General features: G+C 40.4%; 1 long non-coding RNA gene across 4 annotated transcripts in view; it reads left to right on the top strand.

The window, feature by feature from the left end:
- The window catches only part of LOC113966705, a 52,763-nt gene extending 35,359 nt beyond the window's left edge, over positions 1–17,404 (top strand). For 2 of the 4 annotated variants that reach the window (XR_003533931.1, XR_003533930.1), the window contains 2 exons: positions 6,903–7,080; positions 8,517–8,705. This is a non-coding gene — a long non-coding RNA (uncharacterized LOC113966705). Of the gene's footprint in view, positions 1–6,902; positions 7,081–8,516; positions 8,706–17,254 lie in introns of those variants that run through there. The other 2 variants (XR_003533933.1, XR_003533932.1) reach the window with 2 other exon arrangements.
- Positions 17,405–17,656: the final 252 nt, after the last annotated feature.

The raw sequence follows: 17,656 nt of genomic DNA, 5'->3' as shown, positions 1-17,656 counted from the left end.
TTTCTTGAAAAGTAGGTGAACACTAAATGAAAAATATGTAGTATTTAGGATCATAGTAGGATCAATGTAGACAAAGTGATCCAGGTTAGCTTAGATGAGAGATGACTGAGGAACTTGGAGGGACAAAAGCATACTAAAGCGTGGTAGAGTGGAAGCTGAAAAATATTACTGAGTAATGCAAAGCAAAGAACACAGAAAAATTAATTAAAAAAAATAACCTCAACTACTCAGGAAAGAGATAAAACAAGGTGTTATTGCTATTTTAAGTGGAGGTCGAAGTAAAAAGAAATATGTTAGAAATCAAAAGAAAAAAAAAGCCATAGGATAAACCAATTCAACGAGTTAAGAACAGCTCTCAGTCTCAGTTATGGGTGAAATTTTAGTGCTAGAGAAGTAAGTGGAAGAAAATATCCTGCTGACAACTTTAGTGTTAGGAATTCACTCGTTTCATTTATAGTTATGCTTTACTCACAAGAATGTTAATGATGAGGGCCAAGTTCATCATGCAGCTGGATTAGCACTGTGGCTGTTACAAATTTCACCCAGTGAACCACTGGTCTAGTCCAGCACTATTAATCTTCTGGGAAAGTAAACATTTGCTAAAACTCAGTTTAAAAAAAAAGGGAACTTATGCAAGCATGTCACAATTAGAAATGCTCAGTGAATATTTATGATAAATATATTGAAATGTGTGGAAAACTTTATTAATCTGTCACTCAGTTTTCATGACAGGATGACATCTCCGTTCATTATTTATCTATTTTTGAACTTAAAAGCATGGGTTTAGTTGCGTTTACCCTGTCTCTATTATTTTATAAAACTACCATGTTTATTAATAATTGTGTAGTTTAATATTTGTAGTGTGAGTTTTACAGAAACATAACACCCCAGTAGCTGCCACTAATATTACCTTATAAAGCTGAAAATATAAAGTACTTTATTTTATTTTTAATGTAATGACCGGGAAGCAGTAGGTGTGGAGCTGAATGCAAAGTAAGTGAGTCATTTCAGTTCCCCAGTGATTTGTATCATCTCTTTGCTCAATACTGATCCCTAGCCAGGCTGTTGGCTTTACTTCACAATATGTGGCACAGCAGACACAGCTCATAACAGAGCTCTTAGTGACTCAACTTCTACCAGGGGAAAAAATGGGCACAGTTTTAGCCTTGATCTCGCCAATATCACTGCTGCAGCATGTAAATGTAGGCACTACCTGGCTTTCTTATAAGGCAGCCTTCTGAACAGAAGGAGCATAGCTACCAGAGAGCAAAAATGGCTGTTACATTTCAGCCAAAGCAAGAGAGAGATCACACCTTCCTCTTTCTCTTGGGGTTGCAACAATAAGAGTTGTGAGATAAAAAAGAGAAAATGTAAGCATATGTTGACACTATCCGACTTCAGGAAAGCTGGCAGTGCTCTCTAGAGAACCAGTTCCCCTTGGACCCTTTCGACACTGCAGGACAGCAGCCTCTGGTGCCTATCGGCCGAAAAATGATGCTGCTCTGCTTCTTCACCAGGTGAGAGCAGTGCTCTGGGGGAGGGGGTGAAGCTCAGCAGAAGAGGAGGATGTTTATCTTAACATGCATTTCAGGCTGTGAGTTCACCAGCATAATGGCATCCGCTGGTTCCTGTAAAGTTTGTAAGAGCTCCTAGTGTGCACTTTTTGAGCTGATTTCAGTTAGTGGGAAGCTCACTGTGTGGGAAGCCCAACTCCTGGTGAAGTTGGACAATGCCACTTGCAGAAGTCATGCTTTTTTGCCTATAAAATTTTCAGCTTCCACTTAATATAATATCTAGCACAGTACAAAGGCTTTTATTCTTATGAAGACTTAGAGGATAGTCTGTGGGGTATAATGTACTCTTAGCTACCAAAACAAACCACCTCACTGGTTCTGAGGAGAGGCTTGTAATAGCACCATTTGTTCAAATACAGGAATAAAAATAAAGCAGTTAATCTAAGGAGTACTGACAGACAAAAAGCAGTAGCAATAAAAGCTAATTGTCTGTTAGCTCCAGGTATACTTTTATTGAGTGTTTCAATCCTAGCCTAAAAGCATATATTAAGAAAAGGCTCTGCTATCTTCACAGATCAAACAGTAACTGGAGCAGGCTGCAGTCTCATTTCTCCATATACTTTCCTTCCCAGCCCAACTCTCCTTCACCTGTCTGCCTCCATTTTGAGGATCTTCTAAAACCTTTGTGTAGGTTCCACTGAAGCTGTTCTCAGTAGCCAACAACCTGCAGTAACAAGGTGATTTCCTGGTGTCCCCACTTATATCTAAGGAAGTATAGGTTTAAGGAGGAGGTCGCTGTAGTTCATACGTAGAAAGAAGGGTCAGCTCATCTTCACGTGAGTTTGATTTTTTTCAGTGACAGAAAACATATTTATCACAAGGTCAGTAGCAAAATCAAGGCTTTCATTAATTATTTGATATGCTTTGTGTATGGCACATGTTAGACATTTGCTTGGTAGGCAGAGGACCTGCAGATTTTCTGATATGCTCTTGTGTCTAATTTAGTTTGATGCAACCTTTCTGCCTGGTCCCCAAGAAATTAGTTTTTTTAAGATGAGATTCCCTAAGTCATCTCCTATCATCTGGGACCCCAGCCCAGGAGCTCTGGGTTTCTCTTATTGGACCCCTCTCAGGTTTTCCAATAATTCGTTTATTCAACCAACAACAAAGCCACTGTGATTTTAAGCTTCAACCCCTACCTTGAAATAACAGGGCTTTGTTTTTTCTGTTATATTTATATTGATTATTAATAATAAATGCATTATTTGGTTTTGTCCTCCACTAATGGATCATGAGCATCAAGAGTGCAGAGATGAAAGAAAAAGTTATTTCCTATTTCAAGTAACTTTTATGAATCAGCTAACCCTTAGTAAACCAAAGATGGGAAATCTGACTCTTTGTCATAACCCACATTGATCAGCACTGTTGTGACCATACTGTATTTAGCTATTTTTATCTAACACCTGGCAGCAACTTTTGTATCACTACTGAAACCATCAATGGAACTATTAAGAAGGAAGACGCATTTAATAACCCCTGCAGTTCTCATCGCAGCAGGGCTAAGCCTAACAGGGATGTTCTTACCATCAGCACTGAATTTCAGTGCTTTTTATTACATTGGCCTTGTTTCATTAGAATTCAGCATTTTTCAGGCTTCTTACAAAACGTGTACTTTGTACTTTGCAAACTCTGTTGGCTGTCATGGGCGAACTCGTGTGGCCAGAAGACCAAGTGACAGTGTTCACAGAAGAGAGGGAAAAGTCAATTTAACTTTAAAATATAAGCACTTACTGAGGCTAGAGATGAAATAATGGAGGCAGGCTCGTCTACCTAGTATGACAGTGGGATCTGAAAGCAGAATAAGATACAGAGGAAAAACAGGGTAAGCAGCTGGAGTGAAATGCCATGTTTGTTAGGCAGGAAATCAATAATCTTTGATGGTCAAATCTTATATAAACCTTTATTCTGGGCCTGCTATGTTTGGAAATTACAACAAAAGAAATGAAAGCTAGTTACTTGGAAAAATCCAACCTCAGGTTGTTTACTAAGCTGAAGGAGTGCCTGGAATCGCTCTTTTGCAGAGGAAAAACAAGTGAAAAGGATTTTGCTGCTGAAGGCTGAATATGTACTCCTCTGGGAACAGAAAACACATGGATTTGATCACACCTCTTTTTCCTACTTCCAGATATCTGTGCTTGCCTAAAGAACTTCAGTCTCTCTGGGATAGCTCAGAAAACCAACATGGTCATTAATTTTTCCAAAGATAGCAGTGGGGAAGCAGCAGCTGAGGCAATGCAGTGACTCAATATGTGACCCTCTGGAGTCCCTGGTGCATCTTAGAAGGTCATTTCAGGAGATGCATTCTGGTGGGACCAGTGGGAAGTGGACCCTAGGGAGCAGCTGGACTGGAGGATGATGTGTTCCAAGTTCCAACCTGAGTGCTCAGATTGCAGCAATGCCAATCCCAGATGTTCACAAATCACAAGGAAAGTCTGAGAAAGGCCTGAGATTGGGTAAAAACTTAAAATTGAGATTTTAAAAAGAAAATAAGTTTAGGGTGTGGTTTATTGCCTTCAGGTTTCTTAGCCTTTAGGGTGCACTTGAGTCATGTTTTTAAGTTTCTCTTTGCTACCACGAGGTCTAGGAAACTTGCTTAAGACCGTAAGCCAAGATTCTCACCTAATCATTTGGTTGTGGGAGCTGAAAAATACAAAATTATGAGAGGTGCAGCACTGACTGGTGGGGCCAGGCATATGGCAAGTAGTTGGGAAAGGCCTCTTTGAGAGGGAAGGGAGGCAGCCTGTGAATGGGGTGCAGCAAAGAGCCCCGTGAAGTCAGTAGGGAGAAGTGTTGAGAGGCAGGTAGGAGAAGAGGATCAGCACTTGAAGAAAGTGAAGTTGGACATATCAGGAGATGGGAAAATGTTTCCTACAATAATCTCCATCAGTTAACCCCTACGAGTCCTTGGTGGAACAAAATGAACTGTTTATCAGGTAAATTTGTTTTCCCACAGAGACTGAGATGATTTCATTGATTTACAGAGAGAACATGTCAACATAAGTGTGTCAGCAGGTCAAGGAAAGTGATGCTTGTGAGGCTACATCTGGAGTGCTATGTACAGTTCTGGGCTCCTCAGTACAAGAGATACATGGAACCCCTGGAGTGGGTCCAGCAGAGGGCTAAAAAAATGATTAAGGGACTGGAGCATCTCTCTTATGAAGAAAGAGAATTTGGGGCCATTCAGCCTCAAGAAGAGATGACTGAGAGGGGACCTCTTCAATGTTTATACATATCTGAAGGGAAGGTGCCAAGAGGATGAAGCCAGGCTCTTCTCAGTGATGCCAAGCAATAGGACAAGAGGCAATGGGCAGAAAGTTCCACCTGAATATGAGGAAGAACTTCTTTACTGTGCAGGTGACTGAGGACTGGAACAGATTGCCCAGAGAGGTTGTGGAGTCTCCCTCACAGGAGATATTCAAGAACTGTCTGTATATAAACCTGTGCAGTGTGCTCTAGGCTGACCCTGCTTCAGCAGAGAGGCTCAACTAGATGACCCACAGTGGTCCCTTCCAACCTTACCCATTCTGGGATTCTGTGGTTCTGTAATTGTTACTCAGAGAAGTGGATGCTTGGTCTGAGCAGAGTGAACTGAGGATGATGAGTGGCAAGTCCAGATTAAAACTAACTGATGAAAAGATAACCTGTGGCAACCCTAACTTAGCTTTTCAGCATAGTAATAGAGTAAAAATCTTTAGAGCCTGCAGAAAGCCAAAGAGCAACTGGACTGAAAAGATGAAACAGTCTTAAGGCCATGAACATTTACATTTCGCAATTTCCATCTTTAAAATATCAAGTTGAGACAGGGGTGGATGAGAGTGTTGAGAGCTGTGAAAGGCCTTAGCTTTGAATTAGCCTTCCTTTAGCTGTGAGGTGCTTCCAAATGCAATGCAGAAGTGTAGATAAGACTGCCTCACAGTTCAAACACAGGGTGAAGATGAAGAAATTGCAGTCGTCCTGTCAACTCAGCCACCAACAGTGGGATGAGTGTACTCAGTGTGATCGATTTTATAGGTGAATGTAGGGAGCTATGTATGCAGACCTTAATAATTCCTCCATGTCCTTCACTGTGAAGCAAAGAAGTGGCACAAAACACTCTATGATATGTTTTACTCATAGTTCAGCAATACCTCCCCTCAGAAAATTCTCAGCTGAATGCAGAAATTGCATTTGCATTTCTGCATGCTCTGTGGAGTCTTTGCCCAACCCAGTGTTAGGCATGTAACTTAAAGGACTGGTCTCTGTCAGGCAGAAAAAATAAATTCTTGCAAGTGGTGAATGAGAGCACAGCCTTCTGTGTCCTCTTGCAATGCTGGTGGCACAGGTGCACTAGCTGGACCCTCAGCTGCACACATCTGTGTATGCAAATACCCTTTTTCTCTGTCCAGAAGCATCCTTGGATGACTCACAGTATTCAAGGATGGTAGTTCTGTTCTGTCTTAAACGCTAGAAAAAAATTGCTCTCAAAAAAAAAAAAAAAAAAAAAAAGGAAAAAAGAAACAAAGCTGGGTTTGTTTTCTTTTCGCCACACAAATACATACTCCATTGGATGATGCTTTTATTATGGTTACTGCTGTACTGAGCAAACTCCTTGCTGCACTGAGAGCTAGTTGGTGTTTTGGGTTGACTAGCTCATACTTAACCATGTCTTCAAAGACTCTGCAGTGATGCCGCATACAGAAAAAAATTGTGCAGATTAGGCACTTTTGAAAATCCCATTTGAAGGATCAGTTCAATACATTTTGTTAAGAAACTTGAACTAAAATAGAACCATGAAATCAAAGCCTAGCTAGCATTAATATTCCACGAAAGTAAAAGTGGAGCATTACAGACATCAAATCAAAATCAAGTCAACAAATTGACTGCAGCACTGGATCAAAATGAAACCAAATTGCCAACTTGATGAAAACCCACAGTGTTTATGATCTCCGAGGATCTATGAAAGCACATGTCTGTTTAGCTAGAAATTTCAAAAAGCACATTTTTCCAGAGCCAGACAGGAAAGTAGCGCTGAGCTGGGTTATTCAATGGTGAAACCACCATTTCAGAGCCAATTATCTAGCTTCCTTCTTTGGATCCTCTTCCTCAGTAATGAGTAAATCCTAATCCCACCTCCTGAGTGCCATCATGTGTAGCACAGTCTCAGAAAAGAACACTCCTGATAAGCAGAAGTTTGTCAGAAGTTATTTACCAGAAATTGCAGATGACAATTTCAGGTCTTTTAGGATCAAACAGAGGCCCCAGAAAATATATTAAAGAGCAATTTTATGCAGTGTTATATATAACTTCTAAGCCTCAGGAACTTTCCTTCCCTCCTCTTCTCTTTTTCAGAGACATTTGTGCACATCTGGAAATATCAAGCTACATTTAAACACTAGGAAACTGAATAGTATAAAAAGACCTGGGTGTCTGCTACTTAACAAAATAGGAAAAGAAAAAGAGATGACTAAGACAAAGGAATGTAACTGCTTCTTTAACTCTCTTATTCCTTCACACTTGCAGAAGAGATGTAAGGATTACAGCTGAGGAGTGAAATGGCAGTGGTCACAACTCTCTTTGATATTAAGGCTTTCCTGATTTTGGGAAAGACTTGTGGAATACTGATGCTGCTTGTTGGTGCCATAATTCCAAATAGAAAGACTCATGGAATACTGATGCTCCTGGTTGGTTCTATAATTCCAAATACTTAGAGATTTTAAAGAGTCTGAAATTTAAGTACTTTTCTAGCAATACAGGTTGCGATCCTGAAGTTAAAACTTGTTTGAATTTTCAGATGTCCCTCAGTCAGATTTGCAGTTCTTTCCTCAAAGGATGAGCCTTGCAGTTTGGTACAACAGGGCTCAAATGCACTCTTACACAGCAACTATAATAAAAAAAAAGCTGTTTAAATTACAAGAATATGGCACTTCGAATGCCACAGAAATAGATACCTTAATAGACTCAAATGCATCATTCAGATGAATACATAACACTATGTAACGGGAGCACATCTTACTGCTTTTGAGGGAGCTGCCATTATTTTTGGTGAGGCAGAGGTCCCAAGATGACACCATGCCATTATTCTATGGAGTGCTCAACACTTAAAAGGGTTTTTTTAAAGGAGCTGTTTGGGAAAAATAAAGTCCAGAACAACTTGGCAACAAGTGGTGTCAAGACTGTCAGCAAAATAAAGAAATAAGAATGTACTGTGTGTCTCATCAACTCAGCTGCACTTCAGAAGTTCTTGCTTTCTGTTTTGGAAATGAACTATAAGTCAGTTTCTCAGCTGGAATCTTTGTCTTCATATACTTTATACAACAATATGTATCAATATAAAATTTGCTGTCAAATCTTACATTTTATGTGCAGTCTACATATAAGCTATTTTTTCCGAACTGTATTTTAATCCTATATTTTCATACTACCATTTTTGAACTTGTTATCATTGTTGATCCTCTTGATTTTGATTGCCAGAGTCACTGCTACATGTTAAAATTCCAAAGGGATCAACACATGACCTAAAGGGCAGTATAGTTCCTGCTGGAAAGCTGGTGATTTAATATCATATGTGCCCAATTTTGAAATGTAAAATTTTGTTGGGGTTTGTTTGTTTTGTTTTTTTTTTTTTTTTGCTATGTTTTTCCTATTGTTTGGTATGGTAGACCACGTGTCAACACTGTGGAAAAAGTGCAACTCCAGTTCTCACCCTTCTTATAGGGTATGCACACAGATTTTCTTCTCCCTTTGAACAAGCTACTACACCATGGTCTTTGTCTGTGTAACTGGGGTGGCAATACATATTTTATCTTATAAGAACTACTGCTTTTATATTTGAGATTTAAGGCTTTATGTATTTCCCATTTTATTAAGGACAAAATAAATGTTTAGATTTTAAGGGTGTTTTTCCAGTGGACATATAAATGTGTATATACACACACACATATGTATATATTTTTTTTTTTTCAGAACTGTGCAGAACAACAGAGAGAGGGTGACTGGAGAACTGAAAGGAGAATTTTTGCCTAAACAAGAGTAGCTGAAGGAAAAAAACCTTTGGGTCAGTAATTTTCATTCTGATAAAGTTCCTTCAGAGTTAGTAAATTGTGAGGTTTACTTTATTGACTGATGTTTTAAGTGAAATCTCATGATTAAAGTCAGCCAGTAAGAGAGAAGCCTGCCTTTATGCATCTTTAATTATGAAAAATTTTATCAACCTTTTAACTTCTACATTGAAACTCTTAAACTGAGTTTACAATTGAATTTAATTTAGAATGCACTGTAATATTAAGAAATCTTAAATATAAAATCATCTCCAAATCAAAAATCCCACAATCTGGAATTGTTTTGAGGGCAAAAGGACAAAAATCTGAGATTTTTGGAAGTCTAGGATTGCCTCCATCTCCAGAACTCCATTTTTTTATTTTAATAAAACTTGAAAAATAGAGTTGATCTCTTGCTTTGTAGATATCAACTGAAAAAAACCCCAAAAACCAAATCACAAAACTGTGCCCAAATTGAGTCTGCAAGTTAGAAACATGATGCCGTTATTTCTCCTGCACAAAGTTTTGCATAGGAAATTGCAGTTATGTATAAAATACTAGTTCAAAAATAGTTTTCCATAAGGGAACATACCTAAGCATAAATACAGAAGAGAGAGTTAAATTGGAACTTTCAGGTTAGCGTTTTTGGACTGAATTTCCTCTCTGGCAGAGAGAGGCAGCTAAAATGAATGATAAAGTGACTGGGTAAAAGCTCTTTTCCCAGTCTGTGATCCCAGCTATCACAAGCTAAAACAAAGTGTTCATATTTATAAGCCATCAGAGCCTTTCCCTAAAACTACCGTTATGTTATGTATTTTTTAATAAATATATAATCACTATAATAGGTATCTCTAATGAATGCAAAGGCTAATTCCAGTGCTTTCTTCCTATCAGAAAATGTTTCCTGCCATTTTAATAGCAGAATTCAGTGGATATTTACATCAGGTAATGCTAGTGACAAATTCCACATTGGCTGCAGTGAGGACTGGGACCAATTTTTGTTATGTTTAAGACTTGTCTTTTTATCCCCGTCAGTGTAAGGAACAGAGATGAGCTTTCTTTTTGATGAGAGAGTTGTGAGTCTCTCCCAGAATGAAACCTCGGGTCTGGATGTCTCTTGCCTCCCTGTACCCCCACCTGTGTAGCTGTCGCTCACCTCCTGCTTCTGATCAGAAAAACAGTGCTTGCAGTAGTTATTCCAGTTTTAAAATATTTCCTTAAGAGAGTTCTATACTACAGATTCACAAACACTTCTTTAGTTTGAAAGAGGGATGTCAATCAGCAGCACTGCCACTTTATGAAACGCTCCTATTTCCAAAATCGCCTCTGTTGTTACAGTCCGACAGACTACCGAAAGAGTTCAAAAAATTGCTGGCTGCAGGGGCTAATTCAGCTCCTTTTTGAGGTGCTTTGTTCTTTCCTCCTGCCATGATTACTGTCCTATTTTTTTCCCTGGTGGTTGTTAAATCACTAAATAATTATGTATTATCAAAGCTGCACATAACAGTGGAGTTTGTTTCATGTTTGATGTATATAAAAACAAGCCGAGTGAGTGAGTCAGTCAGGGTACAGATGGCTGTACCGCTCCACCTGGTGCCTGTGTTAGCACTTATTCATGCCCTCCCTTTGTTCTTCTGGGCTCCTTTTACTTTTTACTGCACAGCGAGAATAGGTACTGACTGCTGCATTATGTGTTCTTTAATGTTTTTTTATTATTACTATGGGAGAACAAAAATGCTCATAAAAGGTGTGTTTTCTTTCTGGGAAAATTTCTCAGTAATGCAGTAGCTCCTGTGTTGGGGAACTTGAACCTTAAAGAATGTGACAAAGATTACTAGATGCCCACTTAGTTTCTCTGGTAGTTACTCAGGCAGTTATTTGGAAGAAATGAAAAATCCCTGAGCCTTCTTCCATGCTGATATGAGTTCAACAGTCTGCAAATATCAACAAAGAAATTTACATGCTTATCCCTTGAGAAGTCTGTGCACATATGGTATTCTTTTTCAAATTATTTAATTAAAGCTCAAAAAACACGTGAAATCTGGAATGCTCACTTCCAAGAACACCTACTACATTAAATCAAACTCCCCAGGTTGACACATGGAGGCGTTTTCTAAAATGTAATTTAATTTTCCCTTCTGTATTCTTCACCCCCCTCCCTCCCCCAATTTCCTCACCTTAAGGAACAGTGAGAGACCTACATTCTCTTTGGCAATTTACTCAATTGCACAAGTGAACCTGGGCAAAGATGAACTCATGCAATGCTGAAATGTGGAGGTTGCTACCTTACATGTTAACTCTTTTTTTTTATATAGACGTGTAAGTAATGGTTTTTATTGTCTGCAGAGTCCTGTTCATATTGATCAGTAGAAATTCTGAACTTTCAGGTCTCAAATGTAACCCAACAGCATTCCTTCTTCTATATTTGTTTAATATTTGGCAGTTGAGGAAATACATAGCAAGGAAAGACAGAGATTACCCACTTTGAGGTAGGAGGTTGGGAATTACCTACTATATTCAGCTGCCACTGCTTGGAAGGAGATACTGTGTTTGCCAAAGCACACTGCCTGTAATTATTAAGCCTGTCAGTTTGATTTCTGCTTTGAACAAATTGGAAAAAGAGGACGAATTCAAAGAAAAAGCTCCAACCCTTGCTAAAGAGATCATAACTATTTTTCAGACCATATGCTGTTTCATTTGGCAAGATATTTACCTTGGTACCTGAGAATATGGGGAACAAATTCTGGATTTTTGCTGGACTGTTCTCAAAGGAGCATACGATGGTATGTGGAGCCATTGCTGGCTATGAACACCCACAGCCTTCTGTGAGAAGGTTGTTCAACCACAGCCCTTCTCTCTGCATCATGGAGATGGGCTGGCAGGTTGCCCTGTGTCTACAGCCCTGTCTGTAGTGTGTTCTACCTGGTGGACTACTTTTATAATAACCAAACTAGTTCACAAAGAAAGGGGTTCAAATTCTTTCATTTCACATGTGGATTCAGTAACTTCTGCTTTTTGCTGCCTTTCATACATGGTCACAGAGGATCAATATTTTTCAGCTCCAGCATTTATAAGTTGGTGTTTTTTAATAGAGAAAAAATGGCACTGTGTAGCCATGTCTGCTTGCTTGCCAAAGCTGCTCCAAATGTTCATATGGACATGCCCAACCTGTCTTGAAACAGCTCACAGCCAAGGCCTTGCCAAGCATTTGACTTCCCAAGTAGTTGCAGAACTTGCTGCCATGGCTGCCTGCCTTGCAGTGATGGAAATAGGTACCTGAAAACTGCCTCCTTTATGGTACACGTAAACTTTTGTCACGAGCAGTAACACAAGCTCTAACTACATGCATAGGGTTATACTCATAAATACAAGAAAAAGTGAATTATTGAAAACTCCCATTTCCACAGGATACTTCATTTGCCCCGTCTTGCTTCCCTCCCAAAGTGTCCCTCTGGAAAACAAGCATCTAATTGTAGCTTGTCAAATTACCGGGGAACTTCAGATAGCTTAGGCAATCAGCAGAAATTTCATTTTGATTACTTCTTGTACAAGTTTTGTACAGAAATGATGCTCTGAAGACTCATTTTAGGGAGAACACTATTATATCGATATAGGTGGCAATTTCTCTCTGATACAGTAACTTTTGGGTTCAGTGAGGACAGCACCATGTCTGCCTCTTCCAGCAGTGAGAGCTGATGTCTCTTAAAATGTGGGACCCTTAAAACAGGAATGTGAGAACTAAATGATCACCTTCAGTTATAGACAGTGCTAATTGCAGAAGTGAAGGAATCATTATAAGCTGTAAACAGAGGGTTCTGCTACTTCTTTCTGATTCTATGTGCCGTAGATGGACACATTGGGTTGGGGGACCCAGCAGTGAAAAATGCTGAAAGTGAAAAACATCTGAAAGTGACAGCCCAGGGAAAAATAGGCTTGAACTTGCATGGATAGTTCTTGGATTATTTTCAAGTGAATGGCAGAATGAAATAATTTGTGATTGTAGATAATGTATGAAGCAATTACCAGAAATATGGTATTTTGGCCCAAGGAAATTCATGTTCAGGCAATAATTTCAAATGTTTTAAATTTTACACTTCTGTACTAGGTGACACAAAATCCTTTTTTGGTAATGGTTATATTACTAAGTCTGTCCTTGCATGCCCTTCCTTGTTAGCTATTCAAGCATTAAAAAGATTTATTAACCATGTCTTAGTTTTAGTAGCCTCTTTTTTCTACTTTTTTAGTTTGCAGTATTTGACATGCAAAATGTTATGTTTTTTTAAACCAAGTACTCCAAGTAGGAAACTACTGCATTGAAGAATAAATAGGCAACTTTAGCTCTGCTCACTTGGACCTGGGAAAGGCTGTACAGTTACAGAAATCCCAGCATTTATATTCCTGGTTAGCCTAGTCCAGCTAGTAACAGTGAAGATGATAATATTAGATATTCCAGAGGTATAAGCAAGATATTTCAAGATGAACAGTACAGAACTAAGTATAATGTGTTAATTTGTATTGTTAATTACTTTTAAGCCTATACAATGACTTTGTGAAAATTTGACAATCTAAATCAATAAATATACTTTCTCCAAATCTTGAAAGAAGTTCTAGTCCACAGGACTAGGATCTTTTTTCCTTTATTGTATGGAAAAAGGATGTATTGAATTACTTTCTCTCAAAGTCCTTTATATACCTACTGCATATCATCTCATTAATTTTTCTCTTTAAATCTTTACAGCATGTCTTCTTATGGATAATATTCCAGTTTCTTTATCCTTTCAAAGTATATTTTCATAATCCTTCCTATATGTACTTTTTTTTTTTAATAACATAAGAAATACAGCATTCCATATACAACACTGGAATGAAATAGAATAAAAGTGTCAGTATTTTTACTCATTCTCTGTGCTCTCTGCATTTTGCATCCTTTCATAGCTTCTGGGTTACGCAGGTGACTCCCAGATCTTTTTTTTCTGAATACTGCTACTTAATTTATGTGCGTAATATTTGAGGAAACTAGAATCAAAATGAATCCAGAGCAGAAATTGAAATCAGAGGAAGAAATAAACTGAGCTGCAATAAATGACCAGAGAAAATAAATAAGGGATCAGCCAACAAACCTCAGGTCTCTCTATTATTTATACCTACTGGAATAAAAATAAATTGGCTTTGAGGAGACATGCATCAAAAATTCTAGCTGGTGTAAATCTTTGAGGCATTACGTCCATTGGGAGTGGGAGACCTGTGCAGTGACGTGTGCTGGAAGCAGCCATTTCATCAGCTTTTCCATCTGGGCACAGTCTGAAGAATGACACACCTGTGGAAGAGAAGCAAGCTGCAGTTTCCCAGTTTGCAGGGAGAGGAAAGCCAGGGGTGGCCTTCACCTCTGCCAGTTTTTTACATGACTGGATGTGGCAGTGGTCTCTAGCAGCTGGTGGGAAGATGCCAGCAGGGAGCCTGGCTGGCCTGGGCTCTCCTTCTCTACCACCATAGGCAGCTTTGGCACACACCCAAATGTAGCTTAGGTACAATTGCAATGTTTACTCTTGTGAGGAGTTAGTGACAATTCCCATGCCTGATGTTGTGGAGGTCTAATCAATGCCTGAGAAGACCACAGCCCTGGGCTGTGTCCCCACCACCACCATACCAGTGGTCATGACTGTAGGCTCCTTACCTTGGGGCATGGGTGGACCATGCCCACAGCTGTGGTCCAGTGCATTTTGGTATATGTCTGCATTATAGGGCACTCCTGAGGCACCTACCCAGAGAGTGAGCCTGTAAGTGTAACCTTTCAACAGTGTCTGGAGTGCTTCCCTCCCTGGAAGTGTGGGCAACTCCACACCTTGTGGTGCACCTGGTAGCCCCTACTTTGCACAGTTTTATGTTAATGAACTGTGGAGCACACTGTTATCTGGACTGCTCCTGCAGCTGGCCTTCATCAGGAAAGAAACTCTGGTTTGGGGTAAAAAATGTGAGGTCACTTATTTCAGTTTCAGCATCAGCCTCAGAGAAATGCAGTGAGCTCACAGGCAGGAAACACAGGGGGAACTTCTGCAGAGCATCCAACAGGGCCTGGTGCTTTCCTGGTGCCTTGGGAGAGCACGTCAGGGTGTTAGGGGAGCTCTAGCAGTGCCAGGCCTTCTTGCCCTGTACTGTTTGGGGCAAGGCTGGCCCTGTAGTGTGTAGGAAAAGCTCTGGTCCCTGAGGCAGGTAGCTGCCTTCAGGCAACAGGGGGGTAGGTACAACACACTCCTACTGGCCCTGCAGCACATAGGAAAAGAAATTTGGGAAATCACACATAGAATCTTAGCATATCCTGAGTTGGAAGGGACTCACAAGGATCATCGACTCCAGCTCCTGGCCCTGAACAGAACAACCCCAAGAATCACACCACATGTCTGAGAACATTGTCTGAGCACTTCTAGAACTCTGACAGGTTTGGTGCCATGACCACTTCACCGGGAGCCTGTTTCAGTGCCCAGCCACCCTCTGGGTGAAGAACCTCTTCCTAATATTTAACCTAAATCTCCCCTGACACAGCTTCATGCCATTTCCTTGGGTCCTATCACTGGTCACCAGAGAGAAGAAATCAGTGCCTGTCCCTCCATTTCCCCTTGTGAGCAAGCTGTAGACCATGATGAGGTCTCCCTTCAGTCTCCTCTTCTCTTGACTGGATAAACCAAGCAACCTTAGCCACTCCTTATACATCTTCTCCTCTAGGCCCTTCACCATCTTTGTTGCCTTCCTTTGGATGCTCTCTAATAGCTTAATATCCTTCTTGTATTGTGGCGCCAAAACTGCACACAATATTCAAGGTGAGGCCAAGAGCAGAGCAGGTGGCGATGCTTTACCTGATGGCCCCCAGGACAAAGTTGGCCCTCCTGGCTGCCAGGGCACTGCTGACTCATATTCAACTTGCCATTGACCAGAATCCTCAGGTCCCTTTCTGTGGGGTTGCTCTCCAACCTCTTGTTCCCCGCTCCGTACGTACATCCAGGGTTGTCCTGTAAGACACTAAGAATGCTCCTCTTACCCCAAATGGGACACTAGCATGCACTATAACAACACATGCTATAATACAGCTGTCTACCTCAAGTGTATGTGGCATGCCTGGGTAGATGTTATTTTGTTATGACCTGACACCATCTGTAAATTTCTTTGGATAAGAGAGTCGTGGAGCCATTCTCCCAGCTGTGGATGAGAAAAGAGCTTAAAATATGTGCACATATTGCTTAAGTGCTGTAGATGTGTTAATGTGCTTTTTTTACCTCCCAGGAGTGATGTAGCATGAGAGGGTGGGGATGTGATCAGTCACTGGTGTTACTGTTAGCTTTACAATAATGATCTTTTGATATTTGCTCTTAAACCCTGTCACATATTTTTATTCCATCTTCAACAGGTGTTAATCTCTTTGTAGAAACAGCTGAGCATTCAACTTTGCTCAGCTGTTTGTAATCAGAGCCAAAGGCAGTACTGAAGCAATTGTAGTATTTCTCTTTTTAAATTGTCTATGCATATTTAAAAGGAAATACTGCATTTCTGTGCAGCCCCGGCTAAATGCGCGTCTTCCCCTGCCTCCATAATACCTGCCTAGAATAATGCAGAACCAGCTGGAGGCTGGTTGCTTGGTTTTGCTCTTTCAATACACACTGAAACATCCAGGGGATAGACAAAAAGGAGAGGAAGAGCCAGCCAGTGAGCCTGCCCTTCATACTGAATTACTGCAGGGACCCAGTGCTCTGCAAGGTGGGGATGGATGGGCAAAGTCCCTGCAGGATAGGATCATCCACACAGTGGTGGTGGGGGCATGCACAAAGCAGGCAGCATCACTGGCTGTAATAACTGGATGTTAACATACAGCAAAACACCTCTAATATACTTGAAAACTAGTTACCTGGAGAGCAAAGAATATATTGCATATCTACCATAGAAACACACTGCAAGCAGAAGCTCACATGATGTCTGTGCCCTGCTGAGCTTGCAACTGACTTAGGGGTGCCACTGCCTCCTCTCCGACTGGTGGGTTCATGAGAGAGAAGATCCCCGTGGGACCCTTCTGGAGTGGCCTTTTGGGATTTGGCCACAAGAAGAAATTTTATCAGGCTGCACCAAATGTTTATTGTCAGTATATTAAGTGAGTTTTGGCTCTTGGTGTAACTAACAACTAGTATTTTTTATAAGTCCCATCAGACTTTCAGGTCTACCATGGTTGAAGTTCACTGACTCACCATACGAGATTTGTGCATTTGAGCACCATGTTGTTGCAACAACAACACTGCCTGGCTCTACTAGAGGGGTGTTTGACTATCTGTAAATCTCAAATTGCTTTACAGAGGAAATTCCAGAACATAAATCCAGGAAATTCACAGTAAATATCAAATCTGGAAGAAATCCAAACACATATTGGTATTAAAGTTCACATACCTGAGAAATGTTATTAATTTAATTTGCAAAGCAGAGCATGCTGGTAAGTCAGTTAGGCATTCCCTTCTATTGATCAGGAAGCATCCCTATGGAAAAACACTTGGAGCAAGTTTACCTCACTGAAACAGTTTGTGGTCCTGTGGCAAGCCAAATCCTCATTTCTGTCTCTTTCTCTCTGCAGCTGCTCTGTCCTTGCCATCTGAAATGCCTTCATTGCTTTCCTTAATTGTTTTAACCCAGAGCCAGTCCTGGTGGCTGCAGAGTCCTGGAGCTCTCCACAAGGAACTGGGAAGAAGAAGGAGGCAGTGACCAGGGTGCAGGAGATCTTCTGGCACTGCTGGATCTTCTGGCACTGCCTGCCCTGAGGCTCAGGGGAATTTCCCTGTTATTCCCCCTTATCAGGAGTCCTACATATAAAAAGTCACATCCAGGAAATCACAATAGTAAAATTTGTTGCATTTGTGTTGCTTCTCAGTGTGACAGTAGTTCCTCAGGGTGTGTGAAGACAGAGTGACTTACAGCAGCCTTGAAAATGTCCTAATGAGTACAACTATTTTTCCACATCTGTTTTTTTTAATACCAAATAGATATGAATATAGTCAAAGTCCCCATTTTTAAAAATTTGTATTTGACATATTTCAG

This window comes from Neopelma chrysocephalum, unplaced genomic scaffold, assembly GCF_003984885.1.
Source record: "Neopelma chrysocephalum unplaced genomic scaffold, ASM398488v2 Primary Assembly neopelma1_61, whole genome shotgun sequence".
In the NCBI taxonomy this organism is placed as follows: domain Eukaryota; kingdom Metazoa; phylum Chordata; class Aves; order Passeriformes; family Pipridae; genus Neopelma; species Neopelma chrysocephalum.
Note: the sequence above shows the minus strand (reverse complement) of the source record. Positions and strands in the feature narration are given on the sequence as shown.